The sequence below is a fragment of the Ochotona curzoniae genome, unplaced genomic scaffold, assembly GCF_017591425.1.
Source record: "Ochotona curzoniae isolate NIBS_2020 unplaced genomic scaffold, NIBS_Ocur_1.0 scaffold_2683, whole genome shotgun sequence".
NCBI classification, from domain to species: Eukaryota; Metazoa; Chordata; class Mammalia; order Lagomorpha; family Ochotonidae; genus Ochotona; species Ochotona curzoniae.
Genome location: NW_024467100.1, coordinates 7,995,509 through 8,011,675, shown reverse-complemented (window position 1 = coordinate 8,011,675; position 16,167 = coordinate 7,995,509). Strand labels below are relative to the sequence as shown.

General features: G+C 45.5%; 1 non-coding gene across 1 annotated transcript; it reads right to left on the bottom strand.

Annotated features, from left to right (window-relative positions):
- Positions 1-14,848: 14,848 nt before the first annotated feature.
- TRNAR-UCU lies at positions 14,849-14,922 on the bottom strand. Its single transcript has one exon. It is a non-coding gene; the product is annotated as a tRNA-Arg (tRNA).
- Positions 14,923-16,167: the final 1,245 nt, after the last annotated feature.

The following is a 16,167-nucleotide window of genomic DNA, read 5'->3' as shown; positions in this document are numbered from 1 at the left end:
GTGGACATCTGAAGTGGCTGGGTGTGTCTGTGAGGTGTCCCGGATGGAGTGGACATCTGAAGTGGCTGGGTGTGTCTGTGAGGTGTCCCTAAGGGGGTGGACAGCTGAAGTGGCAGCCTCCTTCTCCCTCGACCTCCAAAACATGGGTACTTCGAAGTCCATGGTAAAATGGAATTAAAAGATGCTTCTTTGGTTGCAAGAAAATGTTGAAATCCATGTGTGTTTCATAATGTGCATTTCCACACCTACACCATAATATTAATAAGCATTTTTCTATGTAGATCCTGCCATTTTCCTGTATGACTCTGCACACAAATAGCAGCCTATAAGAATCCTCTTTTTCTGTGTGTTCAACTTATCTTTGCATCTATTGCAAACAATAATCCAGGTTCCAGAGTTTGTGTATAACGTAATGGATGCAATCCTATGTCATTATAGAATATAATTACAGCTCACTCACTAAATCACTCCCACTGTCTTATCCACTCCCTACCCCATAGCTTAGCCAGCAGCCTGACCTAACTGCCATTCTTGCCTAGATTCATTTCTACACCTTCCATAGAAACCACTCACCATTCCCAAGCTCTCATATACTCAGTTGTCTTTGTGTTTGTACCCAGGCTGTGAGTTGCTGCAGGAGAACAATCACACAGCTATCCATCCATGATAACAAACTTCACAAACTTTACTAGCCATCTGATTCTTCAACTATCAACAGTGATGACTTTAAGATTTCTTCACTCCCCTCTTATCTTTGATCCCTCCACCTCTGGACTCACTCAGCAAATTACCCACATTCTCACGGCGTAGGAAATCTGGAATCCATTAAGCAGGAACACCCTCCATCCCCTCACTACAGCAGGTTAACGAGGGCCTTCAAAAACACGAGTCCAGGTCCTAACCTTTGAAGCATTATTTGGAAAAAGAGTTTTTTGTAGATGTCATGAAGATGAGATCATCATCACGGAAATCCAGACAAAGGTGGAGGACGGTGTGAGACACAGAGAAGACAGTAGTGCAAGGTCAAAGGCAGAGACCAGAGGGATGCAGCCTCAGTTCAACGTACCTGTTTCAAAGAACTGAGGTCCTGTTCACACCTTGGTCTTGATTTGGGACTTCCAATTTCCAAAAACTGTCAGAGAGCAAATCTATTATATTCAAGCTATCCAGTACTTTGTCATGCTAGACTTAGGAAACTAAGAATGTTATTCAAACCTACATCATACCACTCCCCACCTTCCCTTCAGTTGCAACAGCAAGGGTGTGTGCCTCCAGCCAGGTACCTTGTTGAATCTCACAGCGAGGTACCGGGACTAACACGGCAAGACACATGCCAGACTGCTTAGCTCTGAGTCCCAGCTCCACCATTTAACTCTCTGGTCTTAGTTACCCACGATACTTATTTGAGTCTCAGTTTTCTCATTACAAACGATAGCATCATAATAATAGTGCCTCTGGCAAGTACTATGCACAATCCCTGGAGAAGGAAAGGCACCATATGTTTGTTAATTTTTATTAATTATTACACCTGGCTGCCTTCTTAGGGGTCTACAGGCTACCCTCTCTCTTCCTCCTTCAATCTTTACTTCTCCGCGGGACAATCTGCATGAGTAATTAAGCATTCTTCACTTCCCAGCATCCAAGAAACCAACACCTTAACCACACTCCTCTCTGCAGGCCTCATCCCCAAGCTCTCTGTCACAGCAACTATTTTAATTTCATGCAATCGCTGCCTCCACTGCCTCAATGACCAGTTCTTGCACATCCACTGGAGTGAACTTCTGTCACTCCCAGACAAGTCATGGAGTAGTAAATCCAGAAGGAATTATCAGCCGCATCAGGAATGTGTCTCCCTGCCGTTCTTGTGCTGCTGCTTCCGCTCCTGAATCACTGGCTGGTTCCATCTCGTGACAGATTTCTGAGGGCCGTTTCTGAGCTAGTCTGCTCTTGTCACACTATGTTCTTCGAGATATCGACCATATCGACACCTCGCAAACGTCCACTGACTTTCAACAATCTGATGGTGCCTAACTTGAATCTCTGGCCTACGTTACTCTTCCGAGTTCCGGGACTGTATATCCAGATGCCTACAAGATAGACCAATTTGTACATCTGAGACATCTCTGTTTCAATATGTCCAAAGTGGAACAGCATTTGCCCCAGTCGGTTTAAAAAGCCACCTCTTCTGCAGCTCTTGGCTTTATCACGGGCAACACCACCCACCATCTTCTCAATCCACAGAACCAGGATTCATTCTACACTCTAGTCTTTCCTGCACCTTCCACACTGAGTTTCCACCAAGAAGTTACTCCATATGACACACACTGATAAACTGATCTCCAATCTGCTTCCCTCCAGCCCTTCTCCAAATTCCAGCTAGAGTGCTACTCCAAAATTATACATTTGAGCATGAGGAATCCTTCCCTGGGTAGAATTTGCTCATCAGACACAATTCAAATTCCCTGAAAAGGTTTATCAGACACGCTCACACACGCTCACTCTTAGCTATAAGGCTTAAATCTCCCTTCCTTTATGACACTTCTTACAGCAAGACTTCCATGAGTCTGCAGATTCTCAGTGTTCCGCGGTGGCCCGAGTGCTTCCTGTAGCAGTGAACCCACCACTAGGCGTGGGCACGACACAGTGTCTGCCTTCCCCACTGTGTGGCAAGCTCTCCTAGGACTGTGCAACATCTGCCTGCTCCCCCTGCAGCCCCAGCTCCTCCCATGGCTCCTGACCCTCAGCAGGCACTCCCGTCAGCGTGAAGCCAATGAAAGCTGCTTTTCGTAGAATGATTCAATAGACTCTACGTGGCATTTCTCTAAATTTTTCATGAATCATGGATGCATTATGTAAAGTAACCATAATTAAGAGTTATAGACTCAAGCACAGGAGAGGAACTAGAAAGATTTACTGCTTCATTCTTGTAGAATGAACAAAGACATTATATAATGAAAATCTAGTCATTTGACTTAAAGACCTTTAAAGGAAAGGTTTTAGTTGATACCGCATTAGGTTAAAGGAGAGAGTAAAAAAACCCTGATGGATCGGCTTAGAAATCATGAAGAAACATACATTAAAGAATTTAAAGGAGAGAATGTGAGGTCCTAAGCAGACAAAACAGCCTAAGTTTGAAGATTTGCTAAAGAAGTGTCTTTACTAAATTGGTCTCTGAATTACCCACGTTGCATACATCTTTACACGTAGGTTACTTATTGTTAATGCAATTTCTTATAAAAGCCTGACATCCTGTTTCTCTCACATACAGACAGTGGGTGAGATCTGTCTAGAGAGTGGTTGCCTAACCAGTGTACTTTTTTTTAGTGTATTTTTAAAATAAATAACAGTTGCAGTGTTTGATGAAAATACCAAAAGGAAAAGTCAGAAAAAAGCAGTATAATGCTACATCTTTCATTCACAAATATAGAAAAGCAAAGTGGTACATAAAAACTGAGAGTAACAATTCATTAGAGGGGCATGGATGAGGAAGACACTGTTTCCAGAACCCTGATTTTTCCAAACATAAGAGAAACCTGACTGGTGAATGTGAGTAAACCTTCCAGTAGGTGGCGCACTAAACCTGTTAATGCCAGGAACAAGTGGCAATGGACTCAGACACACCTGTATTTTAAGTATTCAAATCATCTTGTGATTTACAGATTCTGACTCCATACCCAGAAGGCTGTGGAATCCAGCACAGAAAAAATGTTCACACACACATTCTTCCCCTAAGACCAGAGCCACAGCACTGCTACAAAGGCAACGTTAACAGACTGGATGTACTCATGGATGTGTACTTGCATGTAAAAGGAATCTCTCTTAACATCAGTCTATCACCTACCAATGTCTCTTTGCCAGTGCCTAGCAAACGGCACACACATGTCCTTTCATTATTCTTTCATTCTCCATAGCTGGTATAAAACCACATTCCCCAGTTCTCTGCCACAACATGGATACCGCAACTACCACCTGCACGAGCTGAAATTCTCATCTTCCACGCATTAAGTGCACAAAGACACATTCAAGTCTGTTTCCTTGCAAAAGCAACTGAAGAAATGTTCTCTCCCACCTCACCTAGAGCCAATCTCATTATCCGTGTTCTCTCCCTCTGTCTCCTTTACACACGCGCACACACACACACTCCTCATCAAGGATTTCATTCTCAACGCTTTCCAAAGAAGCCCACATGTCTCCAACTACAAAAGCGCATACAGGACCAGTATCGTGACCCAGCATGTTAGAATGCCACTTGCCATGCCAGTGCAGGCTCCTCAGCTTCCAATCCAGCTTCTTGCTGATGTGGCTGAGAAAGTAGCAGAGAACAGGCCACTACAGCCCAATGGAAGACTTCGACAGAGCCTGGCTCTTGGCTTGGGCTTGGCCCAGACTGGGATATCACAGGCATCTGGGGAGTGAACCAGTGGACATAAGATCTCTCTCCCGCTCCATCACTCTGTCTTTCAAAGAAAAATTGAAAAGACTCCAGAAAAATAAGCACATATTTTTCCACAAATGTATGGATCACTGTGAAGATGAGTTGTAGGTCCACTAGGGTTCGTAATATCATAATGTCTAAGTATGCATGCTTCATACTTCCCACAATTAAACTTAAACATGAATAGCAATTTGGCTCCTAGGATTTTTTTTTTTTTTTATTTCTCTTTCTGCATTCTCTCTTCCCTAAACTTCTGAGAGTTGCCAGTAAGAATTTCTTCAATTTCCTTTCCTCTCGCCACCTCCCACTCCTCAAATCTGGTTCTACACTCTAATCCATCAGAGCACTTTTCACTGCTGACGGCTAGATACCTTTTCCCAAGGGATATCTTCAGTATCAATGTTCTAGACTGCTCAGACACAGCCGTGACCAGACAGGTCTCTTCTTAAACCCTCCCTTCCCTGGCAACGGAAATGACAACATTTTCAGTTCCCCTCTCCTTCTTGCCACTCCTTCCCTAACTCTCTCTCTTTATTCTGACAGTAAATGTTGCCACTCCAGGCCGTGCATTGTAACACACGAAGCTAAGCCACAGCCCATGATGCCAGCGTCCCATATCACAGTACCATTTTGAGTACTGGCAGTTCTACACCCGATTCAGCTCTTCGTCCATCTGCCCGTGAAAGCAGCAAAAATCAACCAAGGTCTTGGGTTCCTGACACGCACGTGGGAGACCCAAAAGGAGTTCAGACTCCTGACTTCAGTTTGACACGGTCCTGGCTGTTGTGGACATCTGGAAAGATGGAAGATCTTTCCTTATCTCTCTCTTTCACTAACTTTCAAATAAGTTTTTTTTTTTTTTCAAAAGTTGGAATTCCTCTTAGTTCATTGCTAGACCTGTCCTCATCTCACTCTACACTTTCTCCTGGGTAATTTCACTCCAATTCCACCAACATACAGACGAGTCTCCAAATCAACTTAATTCACACCCAGCTCTCTTCCTCACACATACGTGACATCTCCTCTATCTCCTCTTACACACCCGCCCCCCAAAGCACCTCAAAATTAGAAAGCTCCGATCTTCTCCCACCTTGATCTGTTGCTATTTCTTATCTTAGACAAACGGTAGCTGAATCAGAAATCTTGGACTAATCTTTGTCAACTCATTCTCTTCCATGTCATTTTCAACTTCCCAGCAAATCCTACTCCTTTACTTCATTTCTCTCAATCCACCTGCTTCCTTCCTCTCTCCACCACTGCCACCACTCAATTCAAGCTGGTGTCACGTTTTCAAATACGGGTCAACTTCCCACGCAGCTCCAGCGTCTATCCTGGCAGATTTCTACTCCGTCCTCTGAGCAGCAGCTCAAGTCATCTTTCCAAGATGCAAATAGTTGTTATGCTTTGACTGAAAACCCTGCAGTAGTTTTCTGTTGTGTTCAGAATGAGGATAAAAACCTTCACAGAAACCACAAGGCCCTATGGGGTCTGTCAATCGCCTCTCTCTACAACTTCATTTCACGCTACCTTCTCCTTTATTCTCTGAGGTCAAATCAAATGTGCTTGTCAGTCCTTCATGCATGGCTTAACTGCCCTTACCACAAGACTTTTCTGTATACTTCTTGGACTGGAAAGTTCTTTTCTGTGCTCCCTGTCTAGTGGTTTCCAGCTTACCTCTCAAGTCAAGAGGCACTTCCTGGAGGAAGTGTTCCTTGTTCTCCATCAAGATACCAACATCCCAGAATAAACATTTCTTTGCTCCACAGATCTCGCCCTCATTACAGTTATGATTTTATAGATATTTATGTGATGATATTATTTTCCCTAGTTCAACGCTTTTGCATGTAGTAGGTGCTAGAATAATAACAACACTAAACGAGTACATGAATTAATGCTTATTTATTCAATTCTATGGGTGTCTGTCTACATAACCTGTATTTCGACTATTTTTTTCCTTTATCTCTGAATGGATGCTTAGGAATGGCAAAGTCATTTTTAATGTTAATGTGCTTGCCTGTGCTTTTGTAACTAAGGTATGCCAAGAACTCAAATGTGGGGCATGCCACCATAAGGCTCGATAATTATTTCGGTACTTAAAAGGGCAGATCTAACGAAGTAGAACGCAATAATTGTAGCAAAATGTAGCAGCATACATCACAGACTTCAAAGAAATGTCGTACTTGGTACAGGCCACTTTAGGCTCTGCCTCCTGACACCTGGGAATACAGTCACTCTTCTCCCATGAGGGACACATGTAAGTACAACAGTTTTAAAGTACTCTTAGAAGTTTATGTCTAATTAAAAAGCAAAAAAAAAAAAAGTTCTATGCTTCCTCAAAGTAAATAGAGCTGACTCCATATTATCTGCTGTTTGGAATGACATCACATCTCTCCTTGAATATACTCTAAAGATGTAAGAGAAAGCAGATTCCCGCAGGATGCTGCTGCCCTGAGACTCAATCCTACACTGAGGCCATCGCAGAGAATTCTCCCAGCAAGGACCTTGTCTAAGAACACGGCTCCAAGCCTGGCCTCCTGTTCCTTCCAGCTCCCCAGAAATTTAAAGTTTGAGTCCCTGTTCACTCCATATAGAAAAGCCTGGCAAAGCTGGCACCCCATGCACCCAAGCTGCTGCAGAACTTCCCCACTCACAGTCCGGGAAAGAGACCAGAGCTCCACGCCCCACCACCCCCCGTGACCGCACAGGTGTACAAGGAGGGTAACTTCTATCCAAAATGCATCAATTGTTTCTTCACTCTCAATAGAAATCCACTGTGCCCAAGCAGTTTGAGAGGATGGGAACATGCGATTCCATGGCCACACCCACCAAATCCTCACACACAGTGTCCAAAAAGCTGAAGAAGAGCGGGCCCAAAGAGGCTTTGCATTTGTGTTTGTACTTAGCGAATGTAGTGTTGACATGAGAACATTTTACCTGATTTAATTTCAAGCGTTATTTGTATAATTTTTTTCATGAGGAAGTCATGGTTCAGAGAGACTTAATGCCTTCCCAAAGTCACACAATAAAAAGATTTTGGTTCTGATCCAGGTCTCTCTCACTACCATGGAGTTTGCGTGCTCATGATTTCCAATGTCCTTCACCACAGTGCTTCACATCCCATCATTCATTCTCTAGAAAGTCACCACGAAACAGTGTCTCCATCACAGAAGCCAAACAGTTCTCTGTGCGAAAGTTCTTAAATGCAAGCAAAATGAACACTTTCAACTAGTTGATGATCACGGTTATACTGACAATAAATACACACAACTACTGTCCAGACAAAATACAAGTGATCTGTTGTGGGTGAGTTCTCCAGAGACGACAAATCACCTTGGCAGATGGACATTGTCTAGGTACCAACGTCATCCCTTGAGACCTACAGTACCACATTCTGCTGCTCCTAAAGGCCATGGCTCCAGCAGACTGGCAAATGACATCTCCAGTCCATTCTGTTCTCTACCAACAGTCAACATAGGCCAGATCCCATCCTTCCTCTTCTCAAGCTCCTAGATTGATGCTTGCTCCATGGGGCTGCAATTGTCCCTCAGAAGTGGTTTGAAAATCTGAGGGCTATTTTTGGTGGCATGAGAACTGAGGACACTATGTGACAGCTGTAGAGAGCAAGGGTCACCTGGGATTGTTAAGTCCTGTATTCTTGCAAGAGCAACTCACGCAACCACCCACTACATATTGTTCATTTCTTTTGAAATGACATATTGAATGGAATCTGAGCCTAACATCGAACTCATTTTTGCACATAAATACAACTTTTCTGGAACGTTTAAAACATACTAAATTTTTAGGAATTCACAATATTATGTATTTTGCAAGCAGATTTACTTGATTTTGCTTTTAAAAATTATCAGTAAACGTTCATCGGCTTGGAAAATTCCATCACCACTGGTGAAGGCGTCCCTCATGACATGGAAATCAGTAAGGCAACACGCCTGTTCTGGTCTGTCTTCACAGCTGTCGTATTCAAGGTGATTCTTTACATACATATAGTGTGGCACTCGTAGATTAAAATACATAGGAATCATTACAAACTAACACATCATACTATCATTAGAATATTATATTAAGTTCTTTTAATTATATGACCAGGAATGTGATAACACCCATATATTTTACTGTAGGATAGAAGTGAAACACTGAACCAAAGTTAGAAGTGATAAGATTAGGCCAAAAGGAAGGCCAGACAATGCTGGGCACTGGCCCAAAACCCAATGACATGTATGAGAACTGGGTCAGGGAGGGGATCAAGTGGAGAAACTTGGGAAACTTCCCTGGTGAGTCATAGTATCCGCTGGTGAACATGTCCAGACCTGGGGGTCGGACAAGCTGGGCAAAGTAGCTCCAATGGCTGGTCAATGTGTGAAATGGCAATGGAACAGGGCGTACCAGGCAGAACTGAGCAAACCTTACCCATAAGTAAAATTAGAAACCAGGATGGAGCACAGAACATGCCCAGCTAGGTTCTTGTACCTACTGGTCTGCGTGAGCCAGGGACACTAAACCACAGTGTCTAAGGCAGGGATCAGGACAGGTGAGGGGCTGTGCCAAGCTGAGTCAGAGCAACCACTGGCATGCGTGTGATCTATGGCTGGGAACAGGCCCAGTTGGGGAGCTAAGGGGACACCCTAGCTAGGTGGAGGTTCCCACTAAGGGGCACATGGGCTAGAATGGGGGATTTGTTCTAATCAGGAAACGGTTGTAGTCTCCCTTGGCACAAGTGTGGACTGGGACTGGATGCACAGGGCCGGACCAGAACCCAACACCATCTGGTGTCCTGGAGGACCAGGGTAGATGTGGGATGGACTAGGCTAGGTCTCAACCACTACTGAGCCATGTATGAGCTATATGTGGGTATGGATGATCCGTGGCTGGGCTGAAACAACCAACAGCAAGAACCAGATTGGGTTGAAGGCCAGTCAGGAAAGGCCACTATTCCTGCTAGGACAGGAGGTGAACTGAGCAGGTCTGGCTCATGGAACCCACCGGTATGTGCAAAATCTGGCGTTTGGAGGGGTTCTGATGGAGGAGCCTGGACAACTCCTCTGGCAGGACACAGCTCCTGCAGGTAAGCACAAGAAGTATGGAAGGAAACAGCCCAGAACAGGCTATGGAAAGTGTTCCACTGGCATACATTTGGCATGGGTCGGGGGCAGACCAGGCTGAATCAGTTCACGTCATCCACTGGCAAATCTGAACACCAGAACAGAGTGTGGGTCGGGCCAGCTTTGGTTGCTACAAAAGCAGTACACAATATGGAATGCCAAGGTGAGGTTGCCACCTGTGCCAGATGTGACCACAGTGCTCAACCAGCAAGCGTGAGAACAAGGAAGAGGGGGGGCAGAGCTGGCAGGGGGAACAAGGGGAGGTTCCCTTGCTGCACAGCTACTCCCACTGAGAGCATGAGCTGGGGTGGGGGCAGAACAGACTAACCAGGGCTACAACACCTGTATGCCTCATGTGGACTAGATCAGCGAAAAGCCAGGCTGGGCTGATTGCTCGGACTGGTGGAAACTACAATTAGAGTGGGCGAGGGTTGTTTGGGCTTAGCCGCAGCATCAGCTGGCAGAAGCTGGCACTGGGGGCTAATTCTGTCAAGTCCAAAACCACCTGAAGAGTACATAATCTGGGAGTGGGAGTGGCCTGGGAGGGAAATAGTGGGCTCCTCCCTCTTGGGTTACCACTCCCATGGGAGGGCACGAATACTAGGACAGGGGATGTGGTGACTACACAGAGTGGCACTCAACAACATCCGTGAGGGCTGGATAGTTGAGCTGGTTAGATGAAACTAAGCTTCAATACGCATTGACATGTATGAGAGCCAAAGGGGGACAGACTGGACTAGTCTGCTGCATATACTGGCAAACCAAGGCAGGGAGAGGACCTGGTAGGTCACTCTGACTAGGCTGCAGCCCTCACTGGTTTGCGTGAGGGCCGAGTATGTGCTGGGCAGAACCAGGATGGACTGCGGCACCCATTGGTTTCAGTGGAAGACAGGACTGGAAACAGAACCAACCCAGCAATTGCAACCACCACTTGATGGAGCAATGGACTGTGCCGGGCCCTGTGTTGGCTAGAACATACAAGAATCTGGTCTGGTAGCACCTCAGACAAAGTTTTTTTGGGGATCCCCCCAATTGAGCTTCCGGACTCAGAACCCCAATCATGAAAAGACAGAGGACAGAACAAGTCAATCGACCACCTCAGCTATATGTTGGCAGCGAAATACTGGACAAGTGGAGACTCTATGACGGACTATGTCAATCAGTGGATTCTTCAACAACCTCATCGTGCTTGGAGTGGCAAGATTGGCAGCAATTCATAACTGTTGAACTATCAAAACCACTTGAGTAAGACCCTCAGAGCATGCCCCTCATCAGGGACCTGGGGCGGATGGGAGACTGGGTGGGGCTCCTCCATTAAAATCCCCTTTTACCTCAGATACATGAAGGGAACAATATGGAACTAATTGTCTTACCCATTTTCCTGTAGCGCTCGAACCTTTTTATCCTAATTATGTAAAGATTGCAAAAAAAAAAAAAAAAAAGAAAGAAAAAGAAAAAGAACAAATTGAAAAAAAAAAGAAGTGATAGGACTGAGAATATTGTCCTCAATGACAGGCCTATATTAAACTCTGCACTCAGTTCTCCCCATCACCTTTCCAGTAAACCATGCTGGTCCTTTGGATTCCTCATCAACATGGTACTGCTTGAGGCCAGTATCATTGCATAGTGAGCAAAGCCTATGACATCCACTTCCAACAAAGGCACCAGATCATGTATTGGCTGCTCCAATTCTGATCTATCGCCCTAATGGTCTGGGAGAATTATCGGAAGATGGCTCAAGTGTTTGGGCCCCTTCCACCCTGGTGACACACCCAGATGAAACTCCTGGCGCCTGGCTGGGACTTGGCCTGGTAATTGCGGTTGTAGCTACCTGGGGGAATGAGCCAACAGACAGCAGAGTTCTCTCTTTCTGCCTTTCCCTCTTTAACTCTTTCAAAACAAATAATCTTTTTAAACATAATAAAAAAAAACAAGACGGTGACCCCTCAGAATCTGCTCCTGCTGTTTCTCAGCTTGAAATATATGCCCACTAGGTTGCATCCTTGTTCACTTTTTTGGGTCTTCACTCAAGTGTCACTTCCTCTAAGATATTTTCATGGGCACAGCACGATGGCCCAAAGCCTTGGGCACCTGTACCCATTTATGAGACCTAAGTGGAGCTCTTGGCTCTTGGCTTTGGATCAGTTCAGCTCCAGCTGTCGGGTCCACTTCGGGAGTGAATCAGTGGACTGGAAATCTGTCTCTCTGCACCTCATTCTTCCTGTAAATCCAACCATTGCAACAAAAGTCTTTTTTTTTTAAAGATAACTTGAGAACCTCCACCCTCCATCACACTCTACCCCTATCATTCCTTTAGCTGTCCCCATGGAATATACCTACAATTCTATTATAACATTTATTTACTTGTCTATCATTTGTCTCCATCAGGAGAATATGCACTCTATGAGGAGAGTAGCGACTTACTTTGCAACCCAGTGCCTGGAATGATAGGAAGTGGCACAAAGTGAATGCTTGATGAATATTCGTTAAGCAAATGAATCAATGCATGAAGATACTGCCCGTGTTTCTGCTTTCAAGGCGCTAGGAGACAAATCTCTTTTTTCTCCTATCTACATAATTTATAGTCAATCCAAGTCGGCATCAATTCTTTCAAATATATCCATCAAATGCCTACCATATTTCAAGCATTGAAAATACAATAATAAATAAGACATATCCTTCCCACATACTTCACAATTAATGATTGGCTCCAACACCTCCAAAGGGTTGAAGTCCCACAGTGAAGCGACATTGCAAAGAGCCACATATGACTCTTTTGTATCCTGAGTATTTCTAAACTATAGTAACCAAGATATTCATACATTAGGAGTTATCTCTCATGTATTAAGAAGAAAATTGGTATCATACATGGATGAATTTTACCAATGAGGATAGTATTGATGATAACCTCCTTCTAGTCCCTGAAATACCACACTCTCAGAGTTGAAGGCTAGCTGAGGTGTAACTAAGTGGAAACTTTCAGTTTCCTTAAGTGGACAGCCATCAGCCTTGTCCTCCTACCTGGCTGAGATGTGTTCTCACACCACAGGTGCAAATGAACCATATACCCTCTGCAGGAACCCACTAACTGGAAAAGCCCAGCCTGTGCTGTGGCCTTGGGTGGCTTAGTTCAAAACACTGGCCCCAAACTGGTGCACCAAGTGAGAGCCATCATTCAGACCCTTTTCCTTTCCCAATTTGTTGTCAGGCACAAATGCCACATGATGAAAAAAGATGGAACATCTCTGAAAACAGAGCTAAGTGTTTGCACAGAGCTGTATGATAGATTTTCTCATCTATTTTCACATCTGTAGGAAAGATCATATGACCTTGTTTCCATAAATAAGCAAATTAGAGTTCAGAGGTTTTGCAACTTTGTCAAGCTGCAATTTACGCCAGATCGGTGGATTCCGAGTTGGGAAATGGAACGAGAGGTTAAGGGCGGGCCTGGAGGTCTAACAGTGAGTTTTAAGTTTTACTAGTACAGAACTTCACAGAAGGAACCGACTGCATCACACCCCAGCCAAACACATGAACAAGTACCAACACAGCACCTCCTGCAGCACACATCCTCTCCCCATTTCCAGCCCACCCTGAGCCCTGCAAAGCGGTGACTCCGCTCACTATTCCTAGAAAGTATGTAGAAATGAACAGACCTTAGGACAAGCAGACAGCCACTTGCATTCCTCTCCCTCTTCAGAAAGCCACTGAGTAGTCCCGCTGCAACAGCAGGGCCCTGCAGGCAGTGGAAGGTAGGTAGCATTCTGCATTGTGGTTAAAAGATGTGACTTTCCTCTGCCCTAAACTCTTTCTCCCTTCTACCTCCAACTTGCACACCGCTTTTATTTTCCCACTATGCTAGAATTTAAAGCGAGGAAAGAAAGAGAAAGGAGTTGGTGAACAACAAGCAAAAACTTCCGGAAGGCATTCTCGGGAATTTCTGGTCCCTCTTTTCCACAAAGGAATATCTGTGGAATTGGTGACAGTTAATATTTGAATTGTGATTCCAGTAAAATAACCAGAAAGATAAAGCTCTGTGAGCCCTTGCTGTAAGAACTCTAAGTCTCTTTAAAGTGCCATTACCTCAAAAGATTTGCACAAGTTTCAATTTGCTACACAAAAGCCCACACAGGGAAGGGAAAACCACGAATCTCCCTCCAGAGTCCTCCTGCCTGCCCCCCCTCAATTGCCCACTTCTGGACAAGGTTTGTTTCAACCCATAAGTGCATCTCTAGCCCCATCCTATTCCAGCCTCCCTTCTATGCATATACACAGCTATATCTTCTGGTCTCCCCTCCCAAGCCCCACATGGGAGACACACTGACTCCCAAGCAGTTAAGAGATTTTCTGGGTTCACCTGAGGTGGAGGCTAGTTCTTGGCAGAGGCAGTTCCTCTGCATATAGGCTGGAGGCAGCAAGATGCAAGGGAGAGAGCCAGACTAGACCAAAATAGAAAACCAAGCTACATTCCATTCTACCCAAGTTCCCAGTCTGGCAGCATGTGGCCCATTAGATGAGGTAGAGAATCGAATGTGGGATGAGAGATGATACTATGGTTTATAGCAAATAAAGAACTATGAAAAGAACATCCAAATACAATCCTCAAAACTTGCCCTGGATATAGGACAAAGTTTAGAGAGGAGAGTATTTAAACATACAGCCTCTGAGCTTCTGGGGACAAGTTCATCCACTTGCTGCTAGTAATTAGTGAGTTACTGTGTGGTTTATCCCCCCCAGAGATAAACAGAAAGGATTAGGTTTCACATTACAGATGAAGAAGTGAGTGGTGAGCTTTAGCACACAAAGCCCTAGGAATGCATAAATACAGCTGACCAAAATGATGCAATAAATTACTCTGAATCATCCCATCCATCTCCTTACCCAAAAAGGATCACCTGGGTCAAAGAGGGTAGTGCCCTTGAGGGGAGCTGGGCACTTCTCCATTGCTGCAGAGAACAAGCTGCCCTTTGGTGTCCTCATGGGTGAAAGAAGAGGACCGCAGTGGTCCCCAGTTCTGTGATCTGGCATCCTGGTCTCTGTGTGTCTGTTACCTTCCCAGGAAGCGAAGGAGCCAAAGGCTGAGTTGGGAGATGAAGCAGATACTGCGCCTCCATCTGACAATAAAATCAGTGAGAGAAGAACTGAAAAGGAATACAGAGGGAGGGAAATAGAGAGTCCAGGATTCCCAGGGAAAGGTATTTCCTGCCTCTCCACTAGAGTCTCCAGGGAGAAATAAATATAATTATCAACCTTCCACAACAACATTCAAAAATAAAAGAGGCACCTGCCAGGTGACCATCTCTGCCGGGACTCGAACCCGGAACCTCTGGATTAGAAGTCCAGCGCGCTCGTCCATTGCGCCACAGAGACCTCACCACGCACACAGCACCAGCACCAGAACTGAAAAAGCACATACCTTCTGCATCACCGAGCCATCTCAGCATCCTGCTCTCTGAGCGGTGGGGGGGACAGGGACAGCTGGAAAATCTGGAGCGGAGATCCACCAGCCGGCTGCACCCAAGCTTTTCTCAGTACCGCGGGTTCCTTAGAGGATTGGAGGAAGATGACTGTGGCAATTTTCCCAGTCCTAGCATCCCTGATGGAGGACAGGGTAGAGCCTTTGCTCTGGCTTGCTCTCCATCCCAAGGGAAGAGTCTTTGTATTCTCATGCTAATGAAGCAGAGTGCACCCAGGGCTGTCACGGATGCAGAAGCCATCTCCACCCCCACTCACTCGCGGTGGTTTCATCCCGGTCCAGCTAATTCTCAACTAGGGGCTGGGCAAAGCTGGAGGATTCAGGAAAGCCCTTCCATCCCAGAGACAAAGGAGCTGCTTCGGAACAGAAACACCCTGAGTGGCAGCAGAGAATGACAGCAAAGCTGGGCTCCGGGAGACTGCTCCAGTCTCAGCTTCTAGAACTGTGTCTGTCAAACCCCGGGGGAGGGGAAAGGTGCCAGGAGTCTGCTTGGCTGTCCCTTGAGCATCTTCCCCAGAATTCAGGATGGGAGCTGAAGCGGAACTGTATTGTGTGTGTGAATGAGTGCGTGTGAGTGGGGACAGAGAACGTGTGCAAGCAGACGCGTGTGGGAAGTACGCAGAGTGGAGGCTGAGAGTTAGTCACGCTGTCACACAGCCCTCCACCAACACCTGTGTTCTCTGTCCCCACTGCCACAGCCCAAAGTCCCTGCTTTTCTCTCCTCCAAAGCCGCTCAACTTAAAAGCATGAGGATTGTTTAGCCGCCTCTGTTTGTTAGGGGCATTTTAATTTGGTTAGACGAACTGTCCTTCCGTAAAAATTACCTAAAGGTTTTCATACCCAGCCTCCTGGATAAAACAGGAATTGCTTATCATTTCCACTGTGCCAGTTCTTCTGGATGTATATAATTTAAGTCTCTCTCACCTCACCTTCAGCTCTCTCCTCCTGTTTGGCTCCCAGATACGCAGGGATAGGTAACCTGTGTGCTCGGATGACAGACAATGCATTGATGTTAAGGCTGACTCAGAGCTCATCAACTCACCCCCACATCAAAGCAAAGCGGCAGCTCAGACTGCCCTCCTACTCCACCACTGCACAGTTCCATGGCCCAGGACTCAACCCTGAATTCCCACCATAGC